We start from the raw sequence: 21934 nt of genomic DNA on the forward strand, positions 1-21934 counted from the left end.
GAGTTCTTTTGTAGGTGTGGGTACCGGTGATGGAATAATTTTAAACTTAGTCAAATTATCTTTCTGATGATAAAGCAATAGAAAGCATTTACAAATGTGTAATACTGCCTAAATAAATAAAGTACATCATATTACAAATTTTTAATGCCATTGGGCTGGGAGATTAAAAAAATCTAAAATTATGGGTGTCTGTGACAGAAAAGGATTAGAGGGTAAGTTTCAAAACTACCTTTGAAAGATTCAGGTTCAGATAACTAGTGAAATTATGGTAATTTCAATAAACAATTATTGAAAACTTTCTAGTTGACAGTCATTGGGCTTAAAAATAGAGATTGGGAGCAAAATAAAATGGAAAGCAAAGTAAATATGAAACAGTCATATATCATAAAATAATAAATAAATAACTCATGTTAAAAACTCCAGATTACACCCACAAAGATTTAAAGCAGTGTGATAAGATACCTTAACAAATGAATGAATACTAAGGAAAGTTTCTATGTGGTATTTATAATCAGAGATCAAAAATATAAAGAATTTTAAGCAAATTTAGCCACTAATAGAATTACAAATAGGGTCAATTTCTTTCAAATCTTTAGAAAACATAAATGTAACTATAACAGAGGCCATATTAAAATATTAAAATAAGAAACACTGCAAAAACATAAAAGGCAAGAGTCAAAAACTGGAGTAACAGAAAATAAAATGTATGAATTATGTCAATAAATGTAAATGGCTTAAAAAACAAACATTTCCTATTGAATTTAAAAAATCAACAAACTGATAGATACTAAAGGAGAAATAATTAAATGCAGCGTTGAGCCTACATAGGATCATGGAAGTGACATTAGTGGAAAAACTGGTGAAATTCAAATAAGGTTTAATGTTTAGTTAATAAATTATACCAATGATAATTTTTTCTGGTTTTGATAACTGTAGTCTTTCATGTGTAAGATATTAACATTAGAGGAAGCTGGGTAAAGGATATATAGGGATTCTGTACTATTTTTGCAAACTTTCTGTATGTCTAAAGTTACTTAAAAATTTTAAAAAGTTAAAAATAAAATAAAATCCAACTATATGTTACTTTAAGAAAGCAGACCATGGACTTCCCTGGTGGTCCAGTGGTTAAGACTCCGCACTTGCACTGCAGGGGGCATGGGTTCGATTCCTGGCCAGGGAACTAAGATCCCCATGCTGTGCGATGCAGCCAAAATAATAAATAAAATGAAAATAAAAATAATTTTTTAAAATAGCAGACCAAATCTAAAATACTACATATGAACGAGGCTTTCCATTTAACAATGGTTGCCAGATCACAACCTTCAATGCATCCTGTTTAAATTACTTTTGAAGTAGGAAAAATGTGAAAGTCTATAAGAAGGCTAATAAATAAGACTGATGACCAATTTATATGTTGGTTTCCACACATATAAATTGCAAGGAAAAAAAGTTATAGAAGTAGAAATTTTATACTTAAAGAGATATAAAGGACACAGCAACTAATTATAATACGTTATTCATACTTGGATCCTGATTTTTAAATTAAGTAAACGATAATGGCATTTATGAGACAATTACAACTGAATAATGATTGGATATTTGATGATATTAAGGAATTACTATTAGGTCTAGGTGTGATAATAGTGCTGTGGTTATATTAACAAAAACAAGAACAACAACAACATAATAAGGCTTTACTTTTAGAGGTCCACACTAAAATATATATTGATGAAATGGAAAAAAATTCTTAAGGTAGGAATTCTGGCTATATGAAAAACCGAACTTTAATAGAATTTTCCTTTTTCTCCCTTCCTGTTAAAAATACAAAAATGCTGGACAATATCATATGATACTCACTAAAGGTACTACTAAAAGGTGTACTATAATTTAAAACAAATAAAACTCGGAAGGAGTATGGTTGACAAAGTAATAGAGGACAAGTAAGTTAGTCATCGTGGTGGTAAAGAATACTGGACTGCTGTCACTGTTAATAATGGTGATGACAATGGTGACTAACTTGGAGGTCCTTTACAAAAAAAGTGGCACTAAATATTATACAAAAAATTATGGAAAGAGAAATGGTCACAAGTAGAGTGCTCCAAGTTCCTATACTGCTTGGAAGGATAATAAAGACACTAATTAACTGGGAATTTTAGGTTTGGACTTAACATCATATGTAAACTTTAAAGGTGTAAAAGTAACAAAAAATAGTAAAAATATAACTTAAACTTCAAAATCACTAGAGGAAAACAGGGAAATAAAACAAAATAAAGCAATCAAATAGGAGGAGAAAAAAGGTAAAGAGAGAAATAAACACAGAAGTATGGCAAATAGAAAACTTAAAATATCATGGTATAGGTCCCTCCATATATGTCAGTGTACTAGATACTGTTGTGCCACACTGCCCTCGAACACTGGCTTAAAGCAACCACCATTAATTTGGTCCTGCAGGTGGGCAATTTAGGCTGGGCTCAGCTGGCAGTTCTGGTCTTGGTCCAGCTCCCTCACACATCTGCAGTAAGCTGAGAGCAGGCAGGTGATTCTATTCTGGGGTCTGGGCTGGCTGTCATTTGCTGTGCATAGGCTCTCCTCCACATGGTTTCTTATCCTCTAGTAGGTAAATTGTGCTTGGTTAGACGGAAGAGCCAGATTTCCAGGAAAGTGTGTGAAATGATGCTGTGCCTATTGAAGCCGAGGCTGGGAACTGGCTGAGGAATGGTCCTGCTGCATTCTATTGGTCACAGCAAATCACAGACCAGCCCAGGTTGAGGGGATAAGGAAATAGACTCTTTTCTCTTCATGGGAGAAGAGACACAGTCACAATGCAAAGGGCGTGGAAACAGGGTGGGGAGAGTATTTAGGGATAAGTACTAAATAAGCAGCAAATATAAATGGATAAAACTCACTGAATATCAGAGATTTGTGTATCATAAATGTTAAAACAGGCAGCTTCTTAATATATATGAGACTAAATTGAGATAACATTAAACAAAAAAATATTAACCAAGTAATGCAAAATGACAAGCAAAGCAAAAAATTACTAATCAAAGGAAACTGTTGAGGAAAAAGAAGTATCTATGGTAGCAAGAATTTTTAGAATACAAGAGAGCCATTGTTTAATCATAAAAGGAAAAATTCACCAGAAATACATTATAATTTTGAGTCCATATACACCTAACATTAGAAAAATCAAGATATATAATGTGAAAATTAACAGAATTAACTGGTAATTAAAGTGATAGAAAAACTGATAGAAAAATTTGGATGACTAACAGTAGAATTAAAAACAGAAAATATACCTTCTGAAACACCAGATATGTTAAGAGCAAAGTAAATAAATCTCCCACTAAAAGAGCCAGAATTCAGGGGAGCCTCAAAGGAAACAAGATGGCAAAAGCAAAGCAAAATGTATCTGTTTTAACACATGTAAAGAAGTTCATCTTTCTTATTAAATGACAGATACTTTTAATGGGTCAAAAACAAAATTGAATTATATCTTAAGCAATATAAATAGACCCTAAACCGAGTGTAATGATAAGGTAAAAATTAAAGATATAAGGAGAGGTAGGTCAACAAACATGTAAAAATAGCATTATATCATATTATTTTCAGATAAGGTAGAATCCAAGGCAAAATGCTGCAACTTCCTGGATTATTGATGTGTTGAATAATTTTGCATAAAAGTATTTTCAGAAACATAATAAAAGTGGGAAACTTTAAAAGACCATTCTGATGTTGACAGATGATGGAATGACAACTCAGCAATACAGAACTTAAGAATATAAATTATAACATATCTACCTTCATTTATATGTGATATGCACAGGCTCTGTGCAGAAGCCAGTATAATCTGCAGTCTTTTGTTAAAAACCAAGTATCCTCAATGTGATAATTGAGCAGAAGAGAGCAGACCTGCCAACTCAGGCTGGGAGTTTTCTGATGGGATTAAGATAATAACTTAACCATAAATTTCAACAATAGAGCAGACTCCAAAACTGGTGATACATCCCTCACTTCTCAACTTTTGCAGAAGGCTGTATCTGTATTGTGGCAAGGATCATTCTAGATGAGTGCTTCTTCACCGAGTCATTTTCTTCCTTTCATGGGATATTTGGCAATGTCTGGAGACATTTTTGGAAGTCACAATAGGGTGAAGGGGCTGGCTGCTACTGGCATCTAGTGGGTAGAGGCCACAGATGTTGCTAAACATCCTACTACGCAAAGGACAGCCCCCTACAACAAAGAACTATATGGCCCCAAATGTCAATAGGGTCAAGGTTGAGAAACCCTGATCTAAACCAAAGTACTTAAAAGACCTGGCATAATTTGGAATCTAATAGCATCAAATGGAAAGGATTTTGTATAAGGTAGTGGTGCTGAGAGGGGTTCACTATGCATTTTTACTAACTTCAGGCACTTTTGAAAGCAGATTATCAAGCAACCTGTTCATGAAAAATGAATTTCCTCTGTGAAGACTACTCAATTTATTCTATTTGCCTAGTCTATCTGAGTATGAAAGAACTTAAGAGGGTTTTGATCAAAGAGTATGAACCTTCAAAATTGAATGTCAGTCAAGTGGAGAGGAAAGTCTTAATAACATCTACTAGCAGTTCCCACTTACATATACACTTTTAGAACCCATTTGTTCATTCATCTATTCAGTATTTTGGTTTCAAATTTCTACTGTGTTCACAGCCACATCTTTTGATGATAGAGATGATTAAGCTGAGACCTTTTTCCTCAGCTAAGTGAGAACTGGGAGAAATAGGGACAAAAATATTGGCTGGGTCACTAAGCTAATTCCAAAAGCTTCTTAAACTCGAGATGAACCTGCAGTACAAGGTTGAAATGAACACACCAATAAGGACCCAACAAGCCTGGATAGCCAAGAATTGAAAATTCAAACATAGGGAAAGAAAATCATTCATGTAAAGCCTTTTCTTAATATCACCTATCACAAAGAGTCTCTAATTTTAGCCTTACAGTAACTGAACAATTTAGCTGTTATTATTCCATTTGCAAATGAGGAACTTGAGACTCAGTGACTTTGAGTCACCTGTCTTTATTCACAGAACTTGGAGGGTGGTGTAGGGATTTGAATCTTAGGATCAGTGATTTGCCTACTCCACCAAGGTTCAGCATGATCTGCTCAGGAAAGGAGTACCTCTCTCCATACTTGCACCCCTGCTCTACATGCAAGTGCAGACCATGAAGAACAGGGGCCTGGGACCTGTAAGAGGAAGGCAGAAGATAGAGGATCTGAATTATCTGAGTTTGAGGAGAACCTGTCTATTCCGTGATGACAGACTTTCTTGTCCTCTCCACACCTTAGTATTTCCTTTGTTGTTTGTCCTATGAATTATTCAGAAGTTTTCAAATTCCAAATATTCATTAATTTTAAGTTTTACCTTTTAGTTATTGACTTTTAATTTAATTGCAGTGCTGCCAGAGAATGTGATTTGTGTCATACATTCTTTAAAACCTATTGCAGGTTGATTTAGGAACTAGTATATGACCAATTTCTGTAAACATTACATGTACACTTCAGAAGAATCTGTAGCTTTGTTGGGTATATATGTCCGTTATGTGTTTTTTGTGTGTGTAGTTCACCTATCAATAATTAAAAATGTGGTGAAATCTACATGGTGGAGGTATGTTTCTCTACTTAAATGATTCTTTTCCTTTATATGTTATGGGAATAATTTATATAAATTTTTAGAATTGTTTTATGTTCTTAGTGAATTGAACATTTTAATCATTGTACAGTGTGTCAGCCATTAAAATGGGTTTCTCAGGTCTCTAGCTGTAAAGAGCAAAATTGACCCATCACCCCAGCTACTGGGTCCTGAAATTCATTACTGTGTTCATGTGGAAGCCACTCGTTTCATGGGCTGCTCTCAGCCAAAGACTGAGTGTGGCAGCCCTGTTCCTGGAAGACATGGGATTCCCCTAACAGGTAACTTTGACTCAGGGACTCCCCATCAGATTTACCAAACTTTGCTGAGAACTGCACCACATTCTAAGACTTTCCCTTTGGTTTTCTGCCAACATCTGCATGTAGATATTTCATATTTTTCCTGCTTCATGTTCTCTGAGCTTCCTGGATCTATGGTTTGGTGTCTGTCATTAGTTTTGGAAAATTCATAGACATTATTATTTCAAATATATCCTCTCTGTTGTTTTTTTCTCCTCCTTTTGGTATTCCAATTATACATAGGTTACACCTTTTGATATTGTCCCATAATTCTTACATATTTTGGTCAGGTGTTGTTTGTCTGTTTGTTTTTGGTGGTGGTGGTTGTTTTAAATACTTCTTTCTACGTGCATTTCAGTTTGGGAATTTTCTACTGACATAGCTTTAAATCACTGATTCTTGCCTTGATGGTGACCAGTCTACTGATGAGCCCATTAAAAGCATTCTTAATTTCTATTAGTTTTTTTTTTAAATAAATTTATTTACTTTATTTATTTTTGGCTACTTTGGTTCTTTGTTGCTGCACACAAGCTTTCTCGAGTTGCGGCGAGCGGGGGCTACTCTCCATTGTGGCGCGTGGGCTTCTCATTGTGGTGGCTTCTCTTGTTGTGGCACGGGCTCTAGACATGCGGGCTCAGTAGTTGTGGCACACAGGCTCTAGAGTGCAGGCTCAGTAGTTGTGGTGCACAGGCTTAGTTGCCCCGCAGCATGTGGGATCTTCCCGGACTAGGTCTCGAACCTGTGTCCCCTGCATTGGCAGGCGGACTCTTAACCACTGTGCCACCAGGGAAGCCCTCTGTTAATGTTTTTGATTTATAGCATTTCCTTGTAATTCTTTCTTAGAGATTCCATCTATTACATTACTCATCTATTCTTGCATGTTGTGTACTTTTTCCATTGCAGTTCTTAACATATTAATCACAGTGATTGTAGTTTTCTCCATGGTAACTGAAAAATCTGAGTAATATTTGAGTCTGCTTCTGATGCTTGCTTTATCTCTGTAGACTATTTTTTTCTTGTCTTTCAAGCATTTTTGTTATTGTTGTTGTTGAAAGTTGAACATTATGATGTTGTGATTTATAAGAAATGCATATTTTGGTCTTCATCCTGGCTCCTGGCCAGAGATCCTAAAACCTTTGTAATGTCCTAAGCAATAAAGGTGCTAATAACATTTTTTGTTCTAATATTTGGTCTTTGGCCCCAGTTCCTGACAGAGTTTGTAAATCCCTTGGAATTTCCTGAGTGACAGGAGTGTATTGTTCTAATGAGGAAGCTCTTGGTGGGCTCTTGGATAACTTTAGATTGGGAACTGGTCATCAGAAAGACCAAGCGATGATATGAAGCTTGGGACTTTCAGCCCCACTCCCCATCCTCAAGGGAGAGGATAGGAGCTGGAGATTGAGTTAATACTCAGTCATACCTATGTGACAAAGCCTCCATAAAAATCTCTGGTCTATGAGGTTCTGAGAGCTTCTGGGTTGGTGAACAAATTGAGGTACTGGAAGGTTGCACGCCCAGAGAAGGCATGGAAGCTCTGTGCCCCTTCCTCTAAACCTGGCCCTACACATCTCTTCTACTTGGATGTTCCTGAGTTGTATCAGTTTACAGTAAACCAGTAAGCATATTTCCCTGACTTCTGTGAGCCATTCTAGCAAATTATCAAACCTAAGGGGGTGGTCGGGAGAACTCTGATTTATAGTGTCAGTCAGAGGTACAGATGACAACCTGGGACTTGTGACTGGCATCTGAAGTGAAGGCAATCTTGTGGAACTGAGCCCTGAACCTGCGGAATCTGATGCTAACTCCAGGTAGATAGTGTCAGAACTGAACTGAATTGTACACGTGGCTGATGTTGAGGAATTGGTTGGTGTGGTAAAAGACCCCCACATTTGGTGGCCAGTAGTATTGACATTAGAGGAAATGGTGAGCTTTTTCCTTTCAGTGTATTGGGTAACACGAAGGGAGGTAAGCAGGGTGTATGCTAGTCTGGCCAGGAGTTGGCTGTGTTTAGTGTTTGCTATATTTGTTAGTTTGAGAAGCTTCAGTTTCCTGCAGTGTCCTTGTTTTTGTCTCCCTGTTGTCTTTGGGTTTCCCTGACAACTCCTTAAATAGAATCTGTGTCTTTAGCTCTTTCAGCTATAATCCACTGTTATTTTACTCAATCCCTGTTGAGGTACAGGGAGGGGAAGCATTTTATAATTTTATGATTAAATCTCAGTCTTTCAGTGGCTCTGTGTCCCTGAATTCTGACCCTCACAAGCACAAGTGACTCAAGTAGCTTTTTCTACTCCCCTTAGGAGAGAGAGAAGGCTCTTGGGTATTACAGTTGGATAATTATTCTTTCCTCAGGTCAGATAAGGATCTGGTAAAGTCCTTTCCCTTGGAGAGTAGACCTCTGCTGTGGAGAATGCTACCTGCATATTTCAAAAAGGTAACTTTTCTCCTCCCTCTGTCAGGAACACCAGGAGACTTTTCTTTACTCTTTAGCATGTGAACTTGGTGGTGCTCATGGAAGCATATCTATGAAAATGTGGGGTCTCCCTTAATATTAGGTACTCCAGAGTTTTCACTCCTAATCTCATCTGCATTCACCCTCCAGCAATTTGTCACAATGACTTTAAGCTTTCCCACCAGTTGATGGCTTCAGAAATTTCTGATCCACGTAAGCTGAAACTTGGCTGTGATTCTGTTTCAACTGAGATTCCCTGTATTTGCCTATCTTTCCAGATTTCAGGGTGGTACTTTGTCCTGATTTCAATTCTTTGTTGAATCAGAGGAAAGTCATTTATTTTCAGCTTGTCAGCTTTTTTCTTCTTTTTTAAAAAAATATTCATTTATTTATTTGGCTGCATCAGGTCTTAGTTATGGCATGCAGGATCTTTGTTGCAGCATGGGGGAATCTTTAGTTGCGGCATGTGAACACTCAGTTGCGGCACGTGAACTCTCAGTTGTGGCATGTGGGATCTAGTTCCCTGACCAGGTATTGAACCCGGGCCCCCTGCATTGGGAGCACAGAGTCTTAGTCACTGGACCACCAGGGAAGTCGCTGTCAGCTTTTTTTTTGTTCTAAGGATGGGAGTAACAATTTTCAAACTCTTTACCAGTTGGAACTGACTTGATGCTGCCTCTTGCTTTCAAAGTACTTTTTACTTGAGATGAACAAAAAAAACTATATGTTAATTCTTGGCTTCCAATTTGATTTTTTTTAATTGGAGTATAGTTGCTTTACAATGTTGTGTTAGTTTCTACTGTACAGAAAAGTGAATCAGCCACACGTATACATATATCCCCTCTTCCTTGGATATCCTTCCCATTTAGGTCACCACAGAGCATTGAGTAGAGTTCCCCGTGCTATACCGTCTGTTCTCATTAGTTATCTATTTTACATATAATAGAGTATATATGTCAATCCCAACCTCCCAATCCATCACACTCCCCTTTCCCCCCTTGCTATCCATACGTTTGTTCTCTAAGTCTGTGTCTCTATTTCTGCTTTGCAAATAATTTCATCTATACCATTTTTCTAGATTCCATATATATGCATTAATATATATTTGTTTTTCTCCTTCTGACTTACTTCATTCTGTACGACAGTCCCTAGGCCCATCCATGTCTCTACAAATGGCACAATTACATTCTTTTTTATGGCTGAGTAATATTCCATTGTATATATGTACCACAACTTCTTTATCCATTCCTCTGCTGATGGACATTTAGGTTGCTTCCATGTCCTGGCTACTGTAAACAGTGCTGCAATGAACACTGGGGTTCATGTATCTTTTTGGATTATAGTTTTCTCTGGGTACATGCCCCGGAGTGGGATTGCTGGGTCATATGGTAGTTCTATTTTTAGTTTCTTAAGGAACCTCCATACTGTTCTCCATAGTGGCTGTATCAATTTACATTCCCACCAACACTGTAAGAGGGTTCCCTTTTCTCCACACCCTCTCCAGCATTTATTGTTTGTAGATTTTTTGATGATGACCATTCTGATCGGTGTGCGGTGATACCTCAATGTGGTTTCGATTTGCATTTCTCTAATAATTAGTGATGTTGCGCATTTTTTCATGTGTTTGTTGGCCATCTGTATGTCTTCTTTGGAGAAATGTCTATTTAGGTCTTCTGCCCATGTTTTGATTGGGTGGTTTGTTTTGATATTGAGCTGCATAAGCTGTTTGTATATTTTGGAGATTAACCCCTTGTCAGTTGCTTCATTTGCAAATATTTTTGCCCATTCTGAGGGCTGTCTTTTCGTCTTGTTTATAAAGGTTTCCTTTGCTGTGCAAAAGCTTTTAAGTTTAATTTGGTCCCATTTGTTTACTTTTGTTTTTATTTTCATTACTCTAGGAGGTGGATCAGAAAAGATCTTGCTGCGATTTATGTCAAAGACTGTTTTGCCTATGTTTTCCTCTAAGAGCTTTATAGTGTCTGGCCTTTCATTTAGGTCTTTAATCCATTTTCAGTTTATTTTTGTGTATGGTGTTAGGGAGTGTTCTAATTTCATTCTTTTACATGTAGCTGTCTAGTTTTCCCAGGACCACTTATTGAAGAGACTGTCTTTTCTCCATTGTATATTTTTGCCTCCTTTGTCAAAGATTAGGTGACCATATGTGCGTGGGTTTATCTCTGGACTTTCTATCCTGTTCCATTGATCTATATTTCTATTTTTTGCCAGTACCATCTGTCCTGATTACTATAGCTTTGCAGTATAGTCTGAAATCAGGGAGTCTGATTCCTCCAGCTCAGTTTTTCTTTCTGAAAATTGCTTTGGCTATTTGGGGTCTTTTGTGTTTCCATACAAATTGTAAAATCTTTTGTTTTTATTCTGTGAAAAATGCCATTGGTAATTTCAGAGGGATTGCATTGAATCTGTAGATTGCTTTGGGTAGTATAGTCACTTTTACAATACTCATTCCTCCAATCCAAGAACATGGTATATCTCTCCATCTCTTTGTGTTGTCTTTGATTTCTTTCATGAGTATCTTATAGTTTTGAGTACAGGTCTTCTGTCTCCTTAGGTAGGTTTATTGTAGGTATTTTATTCTTTTTGTTGCAATGGTAAATGGGATTGTTTCCTTAATCTCTCTCTGATCTTTTATTGTTAGTGTGTAGAAATGCAAGAGATTTCTGTGCATTAATTTTGTATCCTGCAACTTTACCAAATTCACTGATTAACTCTAGTAGTTTTCTGGTATCATCTTTAGGATTTTCAACGTATAGTATCATGTCATCTGCAAACAGTGACAGTTTTACTTCTTCTTTTCCAATTTGGATTTCTTTTATTTCTTTTTCTTCCCTGATTGCCATGGCTAGAACTTCCAAAACTATGTTGAATTAACAGTGGTGAGCATGAACATCCTTGTCTTGTTCCTGATCTTAGAGGAAATGCTTTCAGTTTTTCACCATTAAGAATGATGTTTGTTGTGGGTTTGTCATATATGGCCTTTATTATGTTGAGGTAGGTTCCCTCTATGCCCATTTTCTGGAGAGTTTTTATCATAAATGGGTGTTGAATTTTGTCAAAAGCTTTTTCTGCATCTATTGAGATGGTCATATGGTTTTTCTCCTTCAATTTGCTAATATGGTGTATCACATTGATTTATTTGCATATATTTAAGAATCCTTGCTCCCCTGGGATAAATCCCACTTGAACATGGTGTATGATCCTTTTAATGTGTTGGTGGATTCTGTTTGCTAGTATTTTGTTGAGGATTTTTGCATCTATGTTCATCAGAGATATTGGTCTGCAATTTTGTTTTCTTGTGATATCTTTGTCTAGTTTTGGTATCAGGGTGAGGGTGGCCTCATAGAATGAGTTTGGGAGTGTTCCTCCCTCTGCAAAGTTTTGGAAGAGTTTGAGAAGGATGGGTGTTAGCTCTTCTCTAAATGTTTGATAGAATTCGCCTGTGAAGCCACCTGATCCTGGACTTTTATGTTAGAAGATTTTTTAATCACAGCTTCAATTTCATTACCTGTGATTGGTCTGTTCATATTTTCTATTTCTTCCTGGTTCAGTCTTGCCAGGTTTTACCTTTCTAAGAATTTGTCCATTTCTTCCAGGTTGTCCATTTTATTGGCATATAGTTGCTTGTAGTAGTCTCTTAAGATCCTTTGTATTTCTGCTGTGTCAGTTGTTACTTATCCTTTTTCATTTCTAATTCTATTGATTTGAGTCTTCTCCCTTTTTCTCTTGTTGAGTCTGGCTAATGGTTTATCAGTTTTGTTTATCTTCTCAAAGAACCAGCTTTTAGTTTCATTGATTTTTGCTATTGTTTCCTTCATTTCTTTTTCATTTATTTCTGATCTGATCTTTATGATTTCTTTCCTTCTGCTAGCTTTGGGGTTTTTTTGTTCTTCTTTCTCTAGTTGCTTTAGGTGTAAGGTTAGGTTGTTGATGAGATTTTTCTTGTTTCCTGAGGTAGGATTGTATTGCTATAAACTTCCTTCTTAGAACTGCTTTTGCTGCATCGTATAGGTTTCGGGTTGTCATGTTTTCATTGTCATTTGTTTCTAGGTATTTTTTTGATTTCATCTTTGATTTCTTCAGTGATCTTTTGGTTATTTAGTAACATATTGTTTAGCGTCCATGTGTTTGTTTTTTTTAGTTTTTTTTTTCCTGTAATTTATTTCTAACCTCATAGTGTTGTGGTTGGAAAAGATGCTTGAAACGATTTCAATTTTCTTAAATCTACCAAGGCTTGATTTGTGACCCAAGATGTGATCTACACTGGAGAATGTTCCGTGTGCACTTGAGAAGAAAGTGTATTCTGCTGCTTTTGGATGGAATGTCGTATAAATATCAATTAAGTCCATCTGGTGTAATGTGTCATTTAAGGCTTATGTTTCCTTATTAATTTTCTGTCTGGATGATCTGTCCATTGGTGTAAATGGGGTGTTATAGTCCCACACTATAATTGTGTTCCTGTTTTATGGCTGTTAGCATTTGCCTTATATACTGAGGTACTCCTACGGTGGGTGCATAAATATTTATATGTTATATCTTCTTTTTGGATTGATCCCTTAATCATTATGTAGTATCCTGCCTTGCCTCTTGTAACAGCCTTTAACATCTATTTTGTTTGTTATGAGTATTGCTACTCCAGCTTTCTTTTGATTTCCATTTGCATGGAGTATCTTTTTGCATCCTTTCACTTTCAGTGTGTATGTATCCCTAGGTCTGAAGTGGGTCTCTTGTAGACAGCATATATATGGCTCTCGTTTTTGTACCCATTGAGCCAGTCTGTGTCTTTTGGTTGGGGCATATAATCCATTTACATTTAAGGTAATTAGCAATATGTATGTTCCTACTACCATTTTCTTAGTTGTTTTGGGTTTGTTTTTGTAGGTCTTTTTTCTTCTATTGTGTTTCCCGCCTAGAGGAGTTCCTTTAGTATTTGTTGTAAAGCTGGTTTGGTGGTGCTGAATTCTCTTAGCTTTTGCTTGTCTGTAAAGGTTTTGATTTCTCCATCGCATCTGAATGAGATCCTTGTTGGGTAGAGTAATCTTGGTTGTAGGTTTTTCCCTTTCATCACTTTAAATATATCCTGCCACTCGCTTTTGGCTTGCAGAGTTTCTGCTGAAAAATCAGCTGATAACCTTATGGGGATTCCCTTATATGTTATTTGTTGCTTTCCCTTGCTGCTTTTAATATTTTTTTCTTTGTATTTAATTTTTGTTGGTTTGATTAATATGTGTCACGGTGTGTTTATCCTTGGGTTTATCCTATATGGGACTCTCTGCATTTCCTGGACTTGGATGGCTTTTTCCTTTCCCATGTTGGGGAAATTTTCAACTATAATCTCTCCAAATATTTTCTCAGACTCTTTCTCTTCTTCTGGGACCCCTATAATTCAAGTGTTGGTGCGTTTAATGTTGTCCTAGAGGTCTCTGAGACTGTCCTCACTTCTTTTCATTCTTTTTTCCTTATTCTGCTCTGCAGCAGTTATTTCCACTATTCTATCTTCCAGCCTACTGATCCATTCTTCTGCCTCAGTTATTCTGCTATTGATTCCTTCTAGTATATTTTTCATTTCGGTTATTGTGTTGTTAATCACTGTTTGTTTTTTCTTTAGTTCTAGGTCCTTGTTAAACATTTCTCATATTTCCTCTATCTGTGCCTCCATTCTATATCCTAGTATTTGGATCATCTTTACTATCATTACTCAGAATTCTTTTTCAGGTAGATTGCCTATTTCCTCTTCATTTATTTGGTTTTGTGAGTTTTTACCTTGCTCCTTAGTCTGCAAATATTTCCCTGTCTTCTCATTTTGTCCAACTTACTGTGTTTGATGTCTCCTTTCTGCAGGCTGCAGGGTCATAATTCCTTTTGCTTTTGGTGTCTGCCCAACTTGGTTGAGGCTGGTTCAGTGGCTTGTGTAGGCTTCCTGGTGGGAGGGACTAGTGCCTGCACTCTGTTGGGTGGAGCTGGATCTTGTCCCTCTGATGGGCAGGGCTGTGTCAGGTGGTGTGTTTTGGAGTGTCTGTGAGCTTAGTATGACTTTAGGCAGCCTGTCTGCTGATGGGTGGGTTTGTGTTCCTGTCTTGCTTGTTGTTTGGCGTGAGGCATCTTACACTGGAGCCTGCCGGCAGTTAGGTGAAACTGGGTCTTGGTGTTGAGATGGAGACCTCCAGGACAGCTCTCACCAATTAATATTCCCTGAGGCCAGGAATTCTCTGGCGGTCCAGTGTTCTGGACTCAGTGCTCCCACCCCAGAGGCTCAGGCCCAACCCCCGGCCAGTGAACCAAGACCCTGCAAGCTACACAGCATGGCAAAAAAGAAAAAAAAATGGGGAGTGGGGGAAGGAAACAGAGAAATAAAAGCCAAGACAAATAGCAAAGACAAAAAGAAACAAATAGCAACATCAACAATTAAAAAAAGGGAATAAACAGAGCAAACAAAACCCAAGACAAATGGTAAAAGCAAAACCAAACAAAAAAAACAAAGAAACACATACACAAAAGAAACAAAGCAAAAGCAAAGAATACAAAAAAAAGAGAACAACCAGACAAAAGAACCCAAGAACGAAATCAAACAATTAAAAACAAAACTAACGAAACAAAAAACAGAAGACAAAAGAAAAGCAGAATGCAAACTTAAAAAAAAAAAACATAAAGAAACACACAAGATACGATTAAAAAAGATAAAAACAAAACAGAAGAGAAAAAAACAAAACGAGTAAAAAACACAAAACAATGAAATCGTAAATACAGAAAAATTTTAAAAATAAAAATGTATTAAAAAGTTAGAAAATAAAAAATAATAAAAACAACAGAACAAAACATAAAAAAATAATAGTAATAATAATATTTTCCTGGGGTCTCAGCTGTCAGTGTCTTTGCCCCCACTATGAGCCACAGCCAACCTCCTCCTCCCCAGGATGCTTCTTCAATACCTCTAGGTAGGTCTCTTGTCATTCTGTAGGCACTGTGAGGACAGCTCAGACTCTGACCTGGCCCAACTCCCGTGTGTACTTGTACCCAAAGTCCACAGCTGCTAAGGCTAGACCTGTCTCAGTTGTGGGAACACTTGCCCATTCAGATATTCCATAGATGCAGGGTTTACCAAGCTGATTGTAGGAATTTAATCTGCGGCTTGTGCAGCTGCACAGAAAGATTTTCGTTCCTCTTCCTTAGTCGCCCCGCCCCTGGGGCTCAGGTGTGGTTTTAGCCCCACCTCTGCATGTGGGCCACCCACAGATGTCTGGTCTCGAGGCTGCCCTGGAACACTTGGGTCTGCCCCGGTGAGGACAAGGTGCAGAGGTGGCACAGCTGCCAGGGTCACAGGTGCCTCGGCAGCGACAGGTGAGCAGGGAAGCTGGCAGCCATGGGTGCGAGAGATCCGGCACTAGTGGGAGCCTTTCCTAGTGCCCAGCAGCCAGCATGACAGCATCAGCCCTGGCGGGGGCCTTTCCTAGTACCTGGCAGCAGGCGAGCCCCTATTTGATTTAAGTCATTCCATCTTTGGCTGATAGTATTAAGAAGTTATCTTTTTAAAAATTTGAACTTCTGTCTTATTGCTTTCATCAGTGCAATTTGATCTATTTTAAAACACAGTTGCACTACATTTTTTTTTTTAAGCTTGAAGAAAGAATATTAGAGGAGTCAATTTACTTTGAAAGGAAAAAAAAGGCACTGAGCAGTGTTTTAATAACTGGAAAGGAGATTTGAACATCCAGTGAATTAGTTATATTTGAATATGACAGATAATTTTAGAAGCTTCATTTGTTCACTCTTTTGAGTACAATAATGGATGACAGAAGAGTCATTTTCTTTGTGAAAGATCAGTATCCTGAAATACACTGAGAAATACATCCATCTCAATGTTCAGAATTCATCATAAAATGTTAGAGCTGGAAAGAATCTCACAGCTTAATTTCTCAGAACTCATCATCTTGTGGAAGAGAAAACTGGAACCAAGGTAAGCTACCTGATTAATTCTCCTCCCCAAACAGAATAACGATGGGAACCCAGGCTTCCTCTCTCCCAGCTTGTCAGTACTGCCACTCCAGGCAAAATGCTCTAGGGAGCTCACACAGCAAAGAATCTCTTCTTTCTATCTCAAGTCAATAATCATTGAGTTTCCTGTGAAACTGGCAAAACCAATCAGAGGTAGTGAGATGTCCACATTTTGGGGATAAATTTCATTTAAAACATTTAAATATTTTTAGATTTTTAATGGTTGAAACAGTCAAGAACACTCTACTGGAATAAAATCTCTTTAAACAAAACTTTACAAAGGACAAATAAATATTTTATTCAGGATTTATACATTTAATATCATCCATAAAATAACAAATGCTAATTACTGGGCCTACTCTGGCATATTTTTAATTCATGAAAGGGGGGGAAATTAAATAGATTAAGCAAAAACTGGCTTAAATGGAGCACATCTGTAGTTGAATGACCAAAGTGACTTTAATCATATTTATCCTGCCTCACAATTGGGCTATTTATTGGCTAGCTGGTTGCCTCTAATTTTCATAAAGTTTAAATAACAGAGAATTAATTCACAATGGGCTAATCTTGTTCATCATTCAAATAAAGCTAGACTTTACTTCAAGTGCACTATGTCATGGCAAGTAATTTTAGAGTTCCTGGGTTTCTAGGTTATTTGGAGTTAGGACATAGGCTAGGGCCAAGGGTATCAAGGCTAAAGCACCATTATTAAAGAATGACTCAATTTCAGAAGCTGAATGAGGAGCAAGGTAGGAACAGTCAAATACAGTTCCTTTAGGATCTCAGGAGAGCTGCATCCCATTATTAACACAACCTGATTCCAGTAAAAACGGGCCATTCACCATGAATCAGGGTAGAAGAACAGAAAGTAGGGCTGTCAACAGAGAAGGTGCCTGGGGCTTTGAATATAGATGTCTCACATAATTGTGCATTTACCTTCACTTTCAGCAGACTCATAATTATTTCATGGGTGTAGCACCACTGTACAGCCCACAGAATTTTTACACATTATTCACCCATCCATGAATTGACTTAATTGCTGATTTCTGAAATTCTCTCTTTAGAGATTCATTTCTTTGGCATTATGCAAATCCCATTATCAGTTATTCATACATTAGCATAAATAATTATAGCATCTTGATTAAGGCTGATTAAACTTTCCATTCATCAAAGAGAAATGCAGATACTCTGGATCTAGATATATTATTTTTATTTTACTTTACCTTCTAAATAGTGCCTGTAGAAAGCTAACTATTAGATAAGGTTTTCTCAGAGCCCAATAGCTAGATCGTTGGGAAGGTGAGGGAGAGAATAAACAAACTAGAGGTTCCATTGTATAGGAAGATCTGTTAGTTCATTAGAAAGACAATTTAGTGAATCCTAAACTTTTTTATTTTGGGTTTTTTCTTATTCTAAACATTTTTAAGCCATATAATCATCCATAATTTTGGCTTTAAGTGACTTTTAAGTTCTCCAATATAAAGAGAAGCTTAATAGTTGGGCTCTGCTTGGAAAGTACACGTAGGTCCCAAATATCTGTATCTTTTTATTAATTTGTTATTTCTCACCTATCATGTAGCCTTCTCCTCAGATATCTTTTAAGACTCTAGATTTATTTAGTCATAAAGTTGACTAAATGTTAGACTCAACTAGAGTTTTCATTTTACATTGACAGTAAGATAGAAAGGGGACCAAAGAACTTGAGGGTGTATACATCAGTCAGGTTCAACCACAGAAACAAAACTGGTATGATGTATATCATCATATGTATGATATGATACATATTCTATATATATGTATATATGTATGTGTATAAATCATATATATTACATAATTATACATAATATACTACATAATTTATATAGTGTGTGTGTATGTGTATGTAGGTATATGTGTGTGTATGTATATATATGTATGACAAGGAATTGGCTTATGTGATTGTGAGGTCTGGCTAAGCAAGTCCAAAATCCATAGGGCAGGCAGCCTGGAAGGGAAGATCATGGGTGGGCTGGAACCCATGGCACAAGCTGAAGCTGTTGTCCACAGGCAATCAGAAGGTAACATTTTAAATAGGATAGAACTCCATGGGCATGGTCAGAAGCTGTTGTCCATAGGTGGAATTTCTTCTATATCTTGTAGACATATCAGTCTGGCTTTTAAGGCCTTCCACTTGATTCAGTCAGGCCCACTCATAGTATTCAGGATAATACATCTTACTTAAAGTTAATTGATTAGGGACTTTAATTTTATCTGCATGTATTTCCAAAGCAACACCTAGGTTGGTGTGTGATCAAATAACTGGGGACTATAGTCTAGATAAATTGACATATCACAAAAGTCATCACAGTGTATAAAAGGGAGAGGTCATGGTGATGGGCCATAGGACCTAACAAGGGTAGCCCCTAAAGACATGACAATTTCTTTCTAACATCTTCAACCCTTCCTCTCTGGGACTTTTTCCTATTAATCCCCACCCCCACCGCTTTTTTTTTTTGGCAGCACCATGCGGCTTGCAGGATCTTAGTTCCCCAACCAGAGACTGAACCTGGGCCACAGCAGTGAAAGTGCCAAGAGTCATAACCACTGGACCGCCAGGGAATTTCCTGATATTTCATTATTATCAAGTCTGTTAATTAAAAATAAGCATCTCTCTTGCTTCACAGCACTCTCTTATTATCTTCTTCCTAATTTTTCCCTTTATTTCACATGCAAGCCTCTTTATAGATTTACCCACCTAAGATCAATTGCTATATGAGCTTGTGCAGCCGCTGAAATATTCTCTCTCGTCATCACAGACACAATCTTTTCTTAACAAAACTGATCATCGACTCCTGTCACCACTTTTAATTGACTTGGTGGTAGAAGTACTACACTGAAATAAGTAATAAATATAATAAAGAGGACTCCACAGAAATAAACACATGAATTACTTGAAAAGTAGTAAAGAAACAAAGGAATAAAATAAATGAAGATGGAAAGGTAAAACTTAAACTGTCATTATCCCAGATGTTACAATTTTCTATATCAAAAGGCCTGTGAGGCTCACGGACATAGAGAACAGACTGGTGGTTGCCAAGGGGGAGGGGGTTAGGGGAGGGATGGAGTAGGAGATTGGGGTTAGCAGATGTAAACTATTATATATGGAATGCATAAACAACAAAGTCCTACTGTATAGCACAGAGAACTATATTCAGTATCCTATGATAAACCATAATGGAAAAGAATATAAAAAATAATGTATATATATGTATAACTGAATCAGTTTGCTATACAGCAGAAATTAACACAACATTGCAAATCAACTGTATTTCAATTTTAAAAAAATTTTTTAAAAAGGCCTGTGAGTCTCGGGGCTTCCCTGGTGGCGCAGCAGTTGAGAATCTGCCTGCTAATGCAGGGGACACGGGTTCGAGCCCTGGTCTGGGAAGATCCCACATGCCGCGGAGCAACTAGGCCCGTGAGCCTCAACTACTGAGCCTGCGCGTCTGGAGCCGTGCTCTGCAACAAGAGAGGCCGCGATAGTGAGAGGCCCGCGCACCGCGAAGAAGAGTGGCCCCCGCTTGCCGCAACTAGATAAAGCCCTAGCACAGAAACGAAGACCCAACATAGCAATCAATCAAGCAATCAATAAATAAATCTTTAAAAAAAAAAAAAGGCCTGTGAATCTAAAGACAAATAATCAGAATTTAGATCTTAGCAAAAGTTATTAAAATAAAATGGCAACCCCCAAATTGATTTCATTTCTATTATCCAGCAGCAAATAGTTTGAAAATATAATGTTTTTAATGATATCCTAGACTTAAACATCAAAGAAATAAAGTACTAAAGAATAAATTTAACAAATGAACTGTAAAGCCTTTGTAGAGGTCTTAAAACTTTGTTAAAAGATAGACCTATACAATACTATACTTAGTGACGTAAGTCAGACAGAGAGAGACAAATACTATATCATTTATTTGTGGAATGAATAATACAAATCAACCTATATACAAAACAGACTCTCAGATATAGATGACAAACTATGGTTACCAAAAGGGAGAGGGAGGAAGGGAGGGACAAATTAGGAGTATGGGATTAACAAATACAAACCACTATACTTAAAACAGATAAGCAATAAGGATTTACTGTATAGCACAGGGAATCACATTCAGTATCTTTTAATAAACTGTAATGAATAAAATCTGAAAACAAATAACTGAATTACTTTGCTATAAAACTAACACAATATTGTAAATCAACTATATTTCAATAAAAAATAAAAGAAATGTTTAAACGAAAAGATAAATCATGCAAATAGGAAAAATACCCATTGTATAAATGTCTATTATCTTTGAATTAAATATATAAGTTTGATGCTATCCTACTCGAATCCCAACAGGAATTTTTGTGTTTTTAGGTTGTTATCACTGAAGGACCAAGAAAAATATATTATTCTAAGATCAGGGGAAGTAAGTTAAGCAATTGGGGGTTGGTAATTCTGTCACAATCTGCTTCTAATGTTTGGTAATTAAAGGCAATATAATCTTCCCAAATGTCCATTCAAACTCAATGAAATATTTAAAATTTAATTATCTGGTGAAAATCTCAGGACATATTTTTCACAGGCCTTCTGCAATTTCCTTTCTTCCCAGCACCGCTCACCTCTTCCAAATTGAGATATCTGCTTACACCTCCTTTTCCGTCCCCCAAAACCATCCTGTCTATGGAGTTCAGACATATATCCATTTATGGATTCTCACGCTTTCACCTAGAAGTATTGTCCTTTTAAATTGGATTTACTTAGACATATTTATTCATGTTGTTTTTCTTGATTTATAGCAATGAAATCTGTCCATGATATAGACAAGACAAAAAGTCTTTTCTTTTTAAACTCATTTTAATTAAAAAAAATCAGAACTTCAAGCATTTTTGTGATTTACAAACTTTGGTTTAGCCTCAATGAGTCTCCTGCCTTGTGGCTGAGATTTAAGAGCCATTACATCAACCACTAGGTAGAATCTCCTGGATTATTAAAATATGAAACCATAAATATCTCTTAATGAAAGAATGTATTCATTTCTCTGTATTTTGATTTTATCATCAGGCAATGGAGGTAGTAGTATCTGTTGTTTCTCTTGGGATTATTGTGCAGCTCAAATTTTTGAAAAAGCCATAAACCACCCTATAAATAAGCAGTATTAAATGGATTTAAAACTTAGATTACTTCAAATACAGGAGAAAAGGGAACCGTTTTCAAAAGTTAATTGTCTTTTACGTGGAATTGGAATCTCTTAAAAAACAGAATAGAAGGTAGAAGTGCCAAAGTCTAAATGTATTTCCATTCACATGAAAATAAAATATGAGGCACATCAAGAGAATAGGGAACATTTTAGAGTTAACTCACAGAACAACTAAAAAAGTTTCTAAAACAATTGTTCTTCAAATAGATGACTAAAAATGAGGAAAGGAACAAATATGATTTAAGAGCACATGGGCATGGCACAGTAAAGCTTGCTGGAAAGAGA

At 36.7% G+C, this 21934-nt stretch overlaps 1 non-coding gene across 1 annotated transcript; it reads left to right on the forward strand.

Moving 5' to 3' along the window:
- Window positions 1-1107: 1107 nt before the first annotated feature.
- On the forward strand, window positions 1108-1180 carry TRNAA-UGC (transfer RNA alanine (anticodon UGC)). Its single transcript has one exon. It is a non-coding gene; the product is annotated as a tRNA-Ala (tRNA).
- The last annotated feature ends 20754 nt before the right edge of the window (window positions 1181-21934 follow it).

This window comes from Eschrichtius robustus, chromosome 12, assembly GCF_028021215.1.
Source record: "Eschrichtius robustus isolate mEscRob2 chromosome 12, mEscRob2.pri, whole genome shotgun sequence".
In the NCBI taxonomy this organism is placed as follows: Eukaryota; Metazoa; Chordata; class Mammalia; order Artiodactyla; family Eschrichtiidae; genus Eschrichtius; species Eschrichtius robustus.